The sequence below is a fragment of the Eulemur rufifrons genome, chromosome 2, assembly GCF_041146395.1.
Source record: "Eulemur rufifrons isolate Redbay chromosome 2, OSU_ERuf_1, whole genome shotgun sequence".
NCBI classification, from domain to species: domain Eukaryota; kingdom Metazoa; phylum Chordata; class Mammalia; order Primates; family Lemuridae; genus Eulemur; species Eulemur rufifrons.
The window spans coordinates 82,817,243-82,830,390 of NC_090984.1; the positions used below are offsets into that span (position 1 = coordinate 82,817,243).

Consider the following 13,148-nt stretch of genomic DNA (forward strand, 5'->3'; position numbering starts at 1 on the left):
TCAGTGCCTCTCTGGTTCCTACTCATGAGCTGAAGTTTCTCAGGATGAGAAAAATGCTCAGTAGGTAGAAGAGTCAGAAAAAGAGAGGAGAAACTAAAATACTACAGTGCTCCTAAGCCTTTTACGATGGAGAGAATTAAGCCACGGAGAAGGGGCGGTAGTAGTTAAACAATACAATAGGTTTCTGAGACAAGTTTCTACTAATGAAATGGGATTCTAATCTAAGTTTCTTTCACTTTTAAAAATAAAGAATCCTTCTGTTTCATTTCCCACTACAGATTTCACACCTAATCCTGAAACCGGTGAGACAGGGTATGGACAGAGCGGAGGAAAGCTGGGCAGAAAGATTAGGGAGACTCTGTTGAATAGCAACAATAGCGGAGCTTTATGGTGTGGGTGCAGACATTGACCTTAAATGGTCTGAAGAGCTCCTGAATGATTAATGTTAACTTTCTGTAATGTACTCTGTGCCTGTGTTGGGAGGGAGGTTGTGAGTAATGACTCCCAACTTTATTTAATTTGCAAATCTATTCATTCTAAAATGACTGGGAGAATCCAAGTGCCTGGCTTTACTAGATCTGGGTGGGAGAGCAGAGTTACAGAGCTGTGTTAAGACTTAGTCCTGCTGCCATTCCACCCCAAACGGTGAAGGATGTGTTAATTAGACTGATTTGGTTAGTCCATAATATACACATGTCAAAACATCACTTTGTACCCCATAAGTATATATAATTATTATTCGTCAATTAAAAATACACCCCCCCCCCCAAAAAAAAGACTTAGTCTCTGGCCTGGGACACGGTAGAATGGTAGAGCTGAAAATAACCTGGGGGCAACCCAGCCTATATCAACCCCCCATGATGGAGAATTCACAGGCCTGGAATTTAGTGTTGCATAGTTGATTAATGCCTTACCTCCCAACTCAAACTCCATTTCTCTTCGCCCTATATTAGGGCCAAGGCTTTATACTTTGCCACTTTTAAAATTGTAAGACCAAAATATTTTTTTTTTTTTTTTTTTTTTTTTTGAGACAGAGTCTCACTCTGTTGCCCAGGCTAGAGTGAGTACCGTGGCGTCAGCCTAGCTCACAGCAACCTCAAACTCCTGAGCTCAAGCGATCCTCCTGTCTCAGCCTCCCGAGTAGCTGGGACTACAGGCATGCACCACCATGCCCGGCTAATTTTTTTTTCTATATATATTTTTAGCTGTCCATATAATTTCTTTCTATTTTTAGTAGAGATGGGGTCTCGCTCTTGCTCAGGCTGGTCTCGAACTCCTGAGCTCAAACGATCCGCCCACCTCGGCCTCCCAGAGTGCTAGGATTACAGGCGTGAGCCACCACGCCCGGCCCAAAATAATTTTTTTAAAACAAGAGGGAACTGTTTAAATTTGATACCCTATGTAAATATGGAGTTTCTGTCTAAATTTATTCAAGTGTAAAAGATGCCACTGTGGAACAGAGATTCAAATTTTCAGGTAAGAGTATTAGAGATATATGTGGTTCCTTAAAAACTCTTATGTCAAAGAAAATAAATTGTATTCAGTGGGAGTCAGTGTTCAGGTAATCCCTAGAGGACTTTATTAAACATTGAAAAAGAGGGAGCTTATTTCTCAAACTTTAGTGATAATATGTTTCTTAGAAGTGGTACCATCCTGTCTTGAGATAAGACAGGATCAGCCCTTTTATCTTTTTTCAAATATGCGTAAACAGTCAAGCTCTTAGGAAAGGCTTTGAAAAGCCAAACTGGTCTCTTGGCCCCTTCCTGCGTGTCCCTGGCCTTCCCACCCCCCATCCTGGTTGTGGGGTGAGGCTCTCCCCCATCCCCATCCCTGGGCACCAAGTACTCAGAAGTTGGGGAGAGGGGCTGGAAACTGGGCTGATTGGTTCTACTCCAGATGCGTTGTATCTGAGCAGGGCCTTTGCTATTCTTTGAAAATCTTTTCCTTCTTTCTTTATTTCACTTTTCATACTCCCCTGGGCATTTTCAATGGAAACCATTCAACCCAAGTCCCCATTCCCTTTATTCATTGTAAGGGGACTCACCTTCTCTTTTTCTGAGAAGGCATATATTACAGGCTTCCTCAACCTCATCCCTTAACACCTCAAAATTTCTCTCTGTCTTCATTTGTCTTAGTCCATTCGAACTGCTATAACAAATTACCATAGACTAGGTAACTTATAAACAACAGAAATTTATTTCTTATAGTTCTGGAGGCTGAGAAGTCCAAGATCAAATGCTGGCAGATTTGATGTCTGGTGAGGACCTGTTCCTCATAGATGGAGCCTCCTGTGGGTCCTTGCATGGCAGAAGGGGCCAGCTAGCTCCCTCAAGCCTCTTTTATAAGGGCACTAATCCCATTCATGAGGGCTCCATCCTTGTGACCTAATCACCTCCCAAAGGCCCCACATCTCAATATTATTGCATTGGGGATCAGGTTCCAACATATGAATTTTGGGGAACACAAACATTCAGACCATAGCATCATTTATTCTCGTCTTCCTTTCTTGGTCAAATTAGCATAACCTTTCCTTCAAGCCAAGAATAAACCCTCTACTTGGACTATATATCCCATTCCCTTTTGTTTTCTAAGAGATCATGCTCTGACAATAGTTCTTACCATAGGTTTAGAAACTAAACCATATTTAGTTTCTTCTTATTGGTCCTTTCCTCTTTGCCTGTAAACTTGCCTAGTTTTTCAATACATGCATAATGTAATTAAAAACTAAATAAAACAAACCTGCTGCCAACAAAGCTTCTCTTTGACTTTTGTAGCTTTTCCTAACCTTGTTCTCCTCCAGCCTCTCCGAAGGCTCCAACTTCTCTACTAACTACAATTCCTACTCCCTAAATATTAGTGTTCTTAAAATTTGATTTTTTTGTGCACTTAATTTCTCCCTCTCCCTTAATTAAATCCTTTCCTGTGGTTTCAGTCATTGTTGCTGTGTGGGTCAGTCCCAAATCTGATTCAGCACCCTGATACCTCACGTACTCCCTTAGGTTGAGCAGCAAACTGCCTGCAAATTCACGGGAACATCCAACCCACTGAAATTAAACTCACATATCCAAATCCATGCTCACCATCACCTTCCCCATGCCTCAAAACCAGCTCCTTGACTGATTTCATGACTATTAAATACACCCCATTTTTTCAATCCCTTGATTATGTAAACTCAATTTCACTATTTTGCTCACCACACAACCCTAGTTGCATTAGGTTGCATAGCCCTTTGCATTGTGAGTGGAAAAATACTGCAACACTGTCTACTCTTTTCCATGTTGATAGCCAGTGTCTTAGTTCAGGCCCTCCTAACCTCCAGCTGGGCTGATTTGTTGTTTGTGTTCTTCTCTCTCCCTGGAATAACTTTCCTGCCTCCCCTTCCACACTTCAGCCCTGCAGTTTTGATTCTCTGAAGAGCCAAATTCCATCTGTCCTATAAGGATCAGTTCAAATGCTACCTCTTTATGAAGCCTTCCTTGGTTTCTTCCCTCCCCTCCCTCATAAGAAATAGTCTTTGCCTCCCCTAAAATCTTTTCTTTCATCACAGCATTTAGCTCATTCTAGTGTGTATAACAGCAATCTGCATAGTTTTTTCTTTTGACCACGTTGCAAGCTCTTTGAGGACAGCGGTCACATCTGGTTTCATCTTTGTCTTCTTTATACCACATGATGCAATTTGTTTATCATTCGTTTATATTTAATGAACTTTCTTGAGTGACTCATTTTTTTTTATGCAGAGTGGGCTAGACATAGTACTTGTCCTCTAGGAGCTCACAGACTACTGGGGAAAACACAAATTACACGCAGTTAGTCTGTCCACAAGTCTTAACTGAATGTCTGCAATGTGCCACGTGCTCATCAAGATGCCAGGGAGACTAGAATGAACAAAATAAGCCAGTTCTTTTGTTTTCTTGGAACTTACTTTCTAGTGTTGGGAGAGACCCAAGAAACACATAAACCAGTGGTTTTCAGATCTAGCTGCGCATTAGAAATCACTGAGTGGTACTTCGAAAAAATATCTATGTCCCAGTCTCACCCCAGACTAATTAAATCAGAATCAGCTAGGATTGCATCCCATTGACGGAAACAAATTATAGTAAAAGAAGCTATCAGGTAGTGCTTGGTCCTGTGATGGATTAAAATAGAAACAGGTTGCATGGTAGAGACAATGCACATGCTGGTGGTGGTAATGGGAAGTTTACCTTTGTTGGGTAACCCTTGAACGCCTTTCTGAAGAGGTGACGTTTGAGTTGACCCCTAAATAGTGGTGAGGAGTCAGCCATGTGAAGAGCTTTGGAGGACAGAGAAAGTTTCAAGCAAAAGGTACAGGTGGCTTTCTGAAATAAGGATGAGATGAAATTTCAGAGAAAATGTGGCCATCTTCACATACGTTTACTATAATGTACAAAATGTATCTTTTCTCAACAGCAGCTTTTCTTTTTTTTCTTTTTTTTTTTTTTTTTTGAGACAAAGTGTCGCTTTGTTGCCCTGACTAGAGTGAGTGCCGTGGTGTCAGCCTAGCTCACAGCAACCTCAGACTCCTGGGCTTAAGCAATCCTACTGCCTCAGCCTCCTGAGTAGCTGGGACTACAGGTATGCGCCACCATGCCCGGCTAATTTTTTCTCTATATATTTTAGTTGGCCAGATAATTTCTTTCTAGTTTTTTAGTAGAGACGGGGTCTCGCTCTTGCTCAGGCTGGTCTCGAACTCCTGACCTCGAGCGATCCACCCGCCTCGGCCTCCCAGAGTGCTAGGATTACAGGCGTGAGCCACTGCGCCCGGCCAACAGCAGCTTTTCAATTAAACTAGGTGGACCCCAAATTCAGAACACTTGGCTGTTCTGTTGACTCCTTGGTCTGAGTTGGATTTTATTTAGATTAAATTGATTTACACAGTCAGGAAGATTACTCCATTTAACTATATTTTTTCTACACTGCAATCAACACTACAGTGCTTATTGTCTGAATTAAGTACCATTCTTATTGTTTAAAATAACCTCACATACTTGATATTATCTTTCAGATGAATAAAGAAGAGAAGGCAATGACTTCTGCCCTTAATTCTATTTTGGGGAACCAGGGAAAACCTCACAGAGCAATCATTAAAATCACGCAGAGTAAAGCACTAACTCATTTGAATGAATGAAGATCAACATGTTTCAAGAATCAAGTTGAGAACTAGCATTTGTTAATCATTCAGTTTGTCCTGGATGCTTTATATACATTCCTGTTTCAGCTAGTTTTAAAAATAACCCTATGAGATGAGGACAGTATTTTTCTATTAGGATACTTTTGGCTGCTGGTAAAAGAATGCCCTACCAAAATGGCTTAAAAAGTAGGAAATTCATCTCAAGACCTCCTGAAAGGAGGGTAGCTCCAGAGTTAGTTATTTAGTTTAGTAGCTGGATAGTGTGCTTAGCAACCTGAATTCTTTTCTTCCTTCTACTCCGACATCCTCAGCAGGTTGATTGACACTCTCAGGCCAGCCCCCCTCACTGTGCAGAGATGGCTACTACCTTTGGAATTGCAGGCCAGACCTCAGTATGTAGAGGAATAGTAAAGGGGCTAATTTCTTCTTATGTGGCTCTTTTTAAAGTTACAGAAAAACTGTCTCCAGTAGATTTCCCCTCCCAACTCACATGCCTTATGTGTTAGTGACTAGGCAGACAGAACCACTGTGATGGGCTAATTTGAGAGTTTCCTCCTAAGGCCATGGAGCAGTCCAGCCTCTGTGAAGAACATGGTCACCAGATCCCAGAAAAAAGGGTCTGCTTCTATTAACAAGGAAGAAAGGGTTAGTGGTTAGTGGGTAGGCAATCAATAGAGCCCAACACCATGATTATTCCTATTTTATAAGTGAAGATATAAAGGCTATAAAGGTGTGAAATGTCTTACCCAAATCACACAGCTTTGAATTGAATGGTTTCCAAGCATTTCTCTTTGAAAAAAACAAACACACATGCAAAAATAAAAAAATTGTTTTTGTTGGTGGTGATGATCTAGGTAGTTCAGAGGAAGAATTCTGGAGGAAAATGGAAGGGCTGAAGTGAGACAAAGAATAACCTTTAACCTTCTAAACAAAATATTCCAGAAGGAAATACATCAATTCTTATAAAGCAATAAGAATGGCATTTAATTTAGATAACCAGTCCTGCATTTCTGCATTGTAACAAAATATATGTAATTGAGTTTTCCTGACTGGTCATTTAAATCAATTTGGTCTATATAAACATCTACCCTGGGCCAAATAATGAGCTAGAGACGCCAAAGGTTCTGTGCATGATGTCTGTTGAACTTAAATGAAAACCTTGTTTTCTCTGGATAGACATATATTTTGTTGATTATAGCACCTGAAAGAGAAGAATGAATAATCTGTGCAGTTTCTGGTTATGAGTTATTTAGAAAATAGGTTTCTACTTTCCAACTCTGGAGCCAACGTATGCAGTTCCATGATGGTTGCATTTTCTTTGTGGTTCCTACTTTCTGCTTTGGTACTGTATTTCACAGGCTACATATGTAAGGCAGCAATAGTAAAAAAGGGAAATTTCAGTGCAATTGCCATCATTACAGTGTTTTGACTGCTTGTCTCGAAGGTGTATTCCTGTGCATTTTCATCATAATAGACTAAGCATTAATGGTAGGAATACTTTTTCTGTAATAAGTGATTGAGTGCCTCCTACTCTTAGATTTGCATTTTTAAACAGGAAAGTAAGTTAATTTCTAGGCTTTTCCAACAGAGCTCTGTTTAAGGAGTATTTATTTGATTTGTGCAGAACCATATAAGAAAAATTGTGAAAAAATTTTAAACAGGAAAATGTTTATCATCTTAGAGGCTTTTTTTGGGGGGGGAGGGGGAGAAACGAATGGATCCTTTGCCATTTTTTAAAACCTCATGAATTATAGTTGTGTTTAGGGAACATTGTTGTGTATGGGCATTAAACCAGCACACTAACAGTTTTATTATTTTTTTTCCTTTGGGGAAAAAGGTTGATATTGAATAGCTCCACCACTTTTTAAATTAAAATAAAAATTTAAGTAAGAAAAGATGAAAATTCTTAGGCAAATAAAGGTCCAACTAGTTTCTTATGATATATCTTAAGATAATCCTAAAATACTACAGTGTAGAAAAATAATAATCTAAGACTTAATGCACAGGAGAGCATAGTAGTTAAAGGACATTGATTTGAAGTCAGAATCCCTTTGGCAAGTTGCTTAAACTTTTTATGCCTCAGTTTCTTCATCTATACAATGAGAAATAATAATGATACCTACTTCACAAAATTGTCAGGAACAAATTATATAACACATGTAAAATGTTTATCATGGTGCCTGAATTATAGTAATTATTCAAGAAGTATAATTATTATCAATATAATTGTTATTGTTACAAGTCTGCAGTAGGGTGTCTTTTTTCCATCCAAAGGATTCTTACCAAACTCTGCAGAAGTGATTGTTGGGGCCCAGCATGAATCATAGGTGCTCAGACCTTAAAGTAAAGAAGCGCCTAAGGAAGTCTATTTCCCTGGGACAGTCAGATGTCGATATTTTGACCTAGTTAAGTGTTAGTCTCAGGTTTGCACTATTTGTTCAGGAATCCATGTGCTCAGCCATAAGTATTTCCAGTTTTCCTTTCCAACTCAAGATAGGCTTACACTTCCCAGGCTGCGTTGGTTAGGTGTGGCCATGTGCCTTGCGTTGGCCAGTGAAACGTGAGCAGAAGTAATGTGCATCACTTCCAGGAAGAAGCTACAACCAGGATGTTGACACATTCCTTGGCAATGGACAGTGGTTGAAGGACATAAATGGTCTCTGCACTCTTAAGCCTGGGTCTTACAGTCAGGACAACACAAAGACAGTCTCTCTACCAACCTGCAATGGACATGGAGTTAGAGTGAGAAAGAAACTTTGCTATCTTAAGCCAGAGATTTTTTTGAGTTATAACCCAGCCTCTACTGACTGAAACACTCTGGTTTTCCCTTCAAACTCTTGAGAAAAAATATGTTATTGGTAACAATACAAAAATGTGTAGCAATTTGGAGGTAGTAATTTTAAATTACTATTTTGTGTGGGTGTGTATAATGTATGTTAGCCTCAAGGGATTTAGGTGAAATAGATTTATATAAATAATTTCCATTAAAATTTCTTTTAAAATAAGGTTTTTTTCCACCTAACACAGAGGAAATCAACATACTAAAATTACCAACATATGTGTTCTTTTTTTGGGTGGGGGTGCAGTTGAGGGAGTCAACTGTGATTCCACAGTCAGGACTCTAAATTTCAGGCCTGATATAATTGTTGGGTAATATTCCGTCTCGCTGAGAGCTTTACCCAGAATGGTACCTTGTGAAGCAAAGGAGCTTTCTGAAAGAACATGATGCACAGAGCCATGCCCATGGCATTTATCTCCAGTGAGAAAATAGTCTTCCCAAGCCCTATTGTGATGTTCCAGTTATAAATCATGGTGCTTAGTAAATAGAAGGTCTTAAATAATAGTTATTGACTAAATGAATGGAAGTAGTCCACAATTCTTCCAAATGTCTGGGCTTTTTCATGTTTGCATTTTTAAAATAAATGTCATTATTTTGGACATTGGTTTAAAACATCTTGGTATGAAGACTTACATTTATTCTTTTGTAATACTTTACATGTGAACATGTACCCACAGATTTAGGCTACTTTATTTGATATTTTTCACTACAGATTTTATTTCACCTGATTATTTCATTTGGGTCTCCAAAACTACATTATGAAATACCTTAATTATTTAAATTAGGAACAGATTAATTATCTCCAGTGTACAAACTCAAATTAATTTCATTATAAACCTGAGGTTTAAATTGATTAATCTTGGAGTGTTTAAGGAACCAAGTGGTTTTTTTTTCACCCTTAAGGAGAAGGGCATATTTGATTTGATGGCTTTCTCTCCATCGTACCAGTTATGCTAATGGGCACAAGAAATTTGCAAGAAAACTTTGGATGGATTCTATAAGCCAGCCAGAAACCTGTGTGTCTGGGGCTTCTAGGGGAACAATCTGTGAGTCATTTTAAAAAACAAACACACTCATAATCACAGTGCATGTTGTTACCATGGTAATTAGGCCTGTCGAGTTGGCTTGCTTATGTTCCTGCAAAGGGAAGAGGGGGAGAGAGAAACTGAGAATTCAGAGCTTTGACTGTCAGTTTCAATTTGCCTACTGCAGGAGAGAGTTAAGGGGTTTCTTGAGAATACACTGGCACAGTCATTTTGAGAGGGAAGTGAAGAAACTCTGGCATCCTGCCTTGGTTACAGAATATAAATTAGCCATATTATTGTTGGCTATTGTGGTTCACAGGGGAGAAAAGGACCATTTGGCATGCTCTTAGGAAGAAGGGGGAAAATACTTTCTTTATCTGATATATGATTGCATATAAGTCTCTTAAATTCAACCTCATGAATTGTCATGTGTGCCTGTGCACAAGGCTTTAATGATCCTCTAAAAGGTGCCAAATGCTGCTGGCATAACATTATCACAGATTTAAATGATCCTCAGTATATTATTCTAATATGGTTAGAGACCCGTTTTAATGAAGCCATTGTTTTGGATCTGATTTCCAAGTAGACCAGGTATTTTTTCTCTATTTTATGGACTAGGTATGACTCTTTTATCTTGGACAGTCGTCTTATAATGCAGGCCCACGGGACACAAAGGAGACCAGGGAGGTCATGTGAGCTCTGCCAAATCTGTTGCCACTCCAAGGGAAAATAAAATCAGAGCATACACTTGGTAGTTCTTGGGCCAGTGGAAGGTAGGAGTGATCCATTATGATTCTATATGAAGAACAAACAGCACCCTTAAAGTAAAGGTAGGAGTGCACTGATAAATCTGTTTTTAGGACTGTTTCTAAATTTGCTTTAAGAAGCCTGTGTATCCTCTTAAGTGGATAATTATAATATGTTGACTAAAGTTTTGTATAGCTCAACCAGATTTTAAAGCAGGTTTTATTTAGAGTTGAAACAACTTTTCCTTATTAAAACTATTTTTCAAAAGCCTTGAAATAAAGTACCAGGAGGTGTGATTAAAGTGTTATACAAACTCTGAGAGTTTGTTGTGTATGATGTGTGCCCCGACATGTGATATAATAACTACTTTTAAACTATAGAATTCATTTCTCCTCTTATATGTGGAAAAAGGGCACATGTTGCCTAAACTTCATTCTGTGTTTAATTTATTTAACATTAGTAAACAAAGCTTAACCTAAATTTTTTTCCTGATCATCAAAGTAATTCATGCTGATTATTGAAAATCTGTAAAATACTGAAAATTAAAAATAAAAAATAAGAATAGCCCTGTCCATTAATTAAGTTGTTGGTTAAACTGCATGTAACAGAGACCCGATTTCACAGTGCTTGACAGAAGGTAGAATTTACTTTTCTCTAAAATAACAGTCCAGAGGTGGGTGGCCCAGGACTGGTAAGGTAGCCCTGCTCCACAAGATCATGCGGGGACCCAGGCTCCTTCTGGCATGTTGTTCCATCATTTCTATCATGTGTCTCTTGCTTTCACTGCCTAAGGTGGCTTGCCATAAGGGCCCCACTATAACCAGCAGGAAAGAAGAAAGTTGGAAGGGGAGGGTGTGACCCCAAAATTACACAAATCACGTTTGATGTCTTCCCATTGGACTTTGTCACTTGGCCACACACCTAGCAGCAAAGGAGGCTGGCAAAAATAGCTGTTCTTGACGTGTATGTGCTTAGCTTAGCATTCTACTAAAAGCACGAAAGAAAAGGAGAGCAGATATTTGGGGCATATCTAGCAATTTCTGCCACTTCCATTATCCTATAAAACAGAGGTAATATACTATTTACATTTTGATGTATTTTCTTTCAGTCTTTTTCTAGAAAAATACATATCAAAAAGATATTATGGATAACGTATACTAGAAAATATTGTGTGTACATAACGTATGTCATGTTAACATATGCATGATATATTAGAAAAACGTATATTAAAATATTGAAAATATATATTAGAAAAATCTGTACATGTAAATATCAGAAAACTAGTTGAGGTCACACTATATAACATTTTTCCTTTTCATGTTATATCAGTGCATTTTTCTAATCTCTTAAATCTTTTGTATTCATTGTTTTAAAGTTCTATCAGGTAGAGTTTCTGTTTTACTTAATAGGTTGTATTATTGGTATTTACACTATTTCTATCACCTTGATCATTCTTCTTTGTCTACATTTGGGAGTTTTCATGGTTAAAGTCAAGGAGTGGCATCATTAAAACAATGATTGAGAACATATTTGAGTCTCTTGATAAATAGTGCCAAACGACTTTCTGGAGAGGTTGTACCAAGTTACATGTGCTAGCACCAATAACATCTGAGAGGGCTAGACTCAGAGCACCTTGAACAGGCTTATTTTGCAAGTCCCATCTAGTCATTGTTATCCCTAGTGCTCATTGTTCATTCTCTAAAAATAGGTTGTTTTTTGCCCTTGGCTTTTTTTTTTTCTTTTTGCTGTCATTAATCATGAGATAATGGTTTTCTAATAACTTTAGCCCATTTAAAAACATATTATCACTAACAGTCGTCTGGGAACATAATTGGTTGTGTTGAGATCATAGCACACATGCCAGTCTCAAGCAATTCAAGATTGCCAGAGGTACTGCGTTCACTTGGTCCTAGGACCCAATGTGAATTTGAGTCCCACTCTTAATCATAATACTCTAGATGTAAGATATCTCTTTGTTTTGAAACACAACAAAATAGGAATGGTGAAGTGTTTCTTGAGGCTTTGGTAATTCCCTTTGAGCTGGGTGCTCTGTAGCTTTTCAGGAATAAAGAAGCTCCTCTACATAAGAACTTTCTTAGATATGAGCCACACTAGGCATGAAACAAAATTAGGCCAACTCTGTTCAACATCCACGTAGGGCATTAGTGGCTAAGGGTATTGGTGTCTTTCTACTTCTCTTTTATTTATTTTTATTTTTTATTTTTTAGTTTTAGAGACAGGGTCTCACTCCGTCACCCAGGTTGGAGTGCAGTGGCATGATCATAGCTCACTGCAATCTGGGTGAGGGTGATTGCAACCTGCAGTCACCACTCCTAGGCTCAAGCGACCCTCCCTAGTAGCTGGGATTATAGGCATGTGCCACCATGCCTGGCTAATTTTTTAATTTTTTTTTGTAGAGACAGGGTCTTATTATATTGCCCAGGCTGGTCTCGAACTCCTGGCCTCAAGCAATCCTCCCGCCTGAGCCTCCCAAAGTGCTGGGATTACAGGGGTGAGCCACCTCGCCTGGCTGTCTTTCTACTTCTAAACAGCCTGTAGAAGCTTTGGATGCTAAAGATAACTCTTATAACCACTAACTTGCCCTTTCCATACTCTTCAAGGGCCAGATACACACAACACAAACTGTATGTACTCCAGCTCTGTCCCTAACACTTGGAGCAAGTGTTGGTCTCTGCCACTTTGGTCCTGCTAGGAGCAAAACAGGTTAGATCAGGAGGAAAGCTTGTTCTTATTCATCCCACTGCCACCAAGAACTCTGCTTTCCCTCTGTTCCTAAGTGGGCTTTGTGTTTTCATGTTTTATTGCAGGGTAAGGAATTTCACAAAGAAAGGGACTCCTATTTCACATTTCTTAACATTTCTTAATTTTGTTAACAAAATGTTTCCAGGCTCCAAAATGTAAACCTGTGAGACCCCCTGACCATACAACTTACTCTGCCTTCACCACCAACCCTAGTTTCAGAAACATTCATTCTACTCACCCAGCTCTTCTGTATCACGTTATATCTCCTTTTAAGAAATTCATTCTCCTCTCTGCTTTCTCAACAGCCAGATCTGCCAGTGAGCCTCAGGCTGTGGGAACTAAAGAGGTAAGAATTCTGAAATATTTTCTTCTGGAATCCCCTTGACTCTAACCAGAGCTTCAAGGGGAAAAAAAATGTTAAGTGGTCCTATAGATGAAAGCAGTTAAACATGTGATGTTTTACTGGAAAGAAACAGTCATTGCATCTTTACCAATATTGATCTGACCTCAGGATTAAAGAAAAAAAAATGGTTTATTTTAATGATAGTTAAGATCAAATTTTCACCCCAAAGTTTTCCATTTTTCTTCTAAAAGTTTGAGTTGGAGAGCCTTTGAGGTTACTGCC

General features: G+C 38.9%; 1 protein-coding gene across 2 annotated transcripts in view; it reads left to right on the forward strand.

Moving 5' to 3' along the window:
* Window positions 1-13,148, forward strand: part of GNG2 (G protein subunit gamma 2) — a 101,845-nt gene that overhangs the window by 3,919 nt on the left and 84,778 nt on the right. Inside the window, exon 2 of one of the 2 annotated variants that reach the window (XM_069464884.1) lies at window positions 12,829-12,869. The exons of the other annotated variant lie outside the window; for it this stretch is intronic. The gene's annotated coding sequence lies outside the window, so the exon portion shown is untranslated. The remainder of the gene's footprint in view (window positions 1-12,828; window positions 12,870-13,148) is intronic. 2 annotated transcript variants of the gene reach the window in all.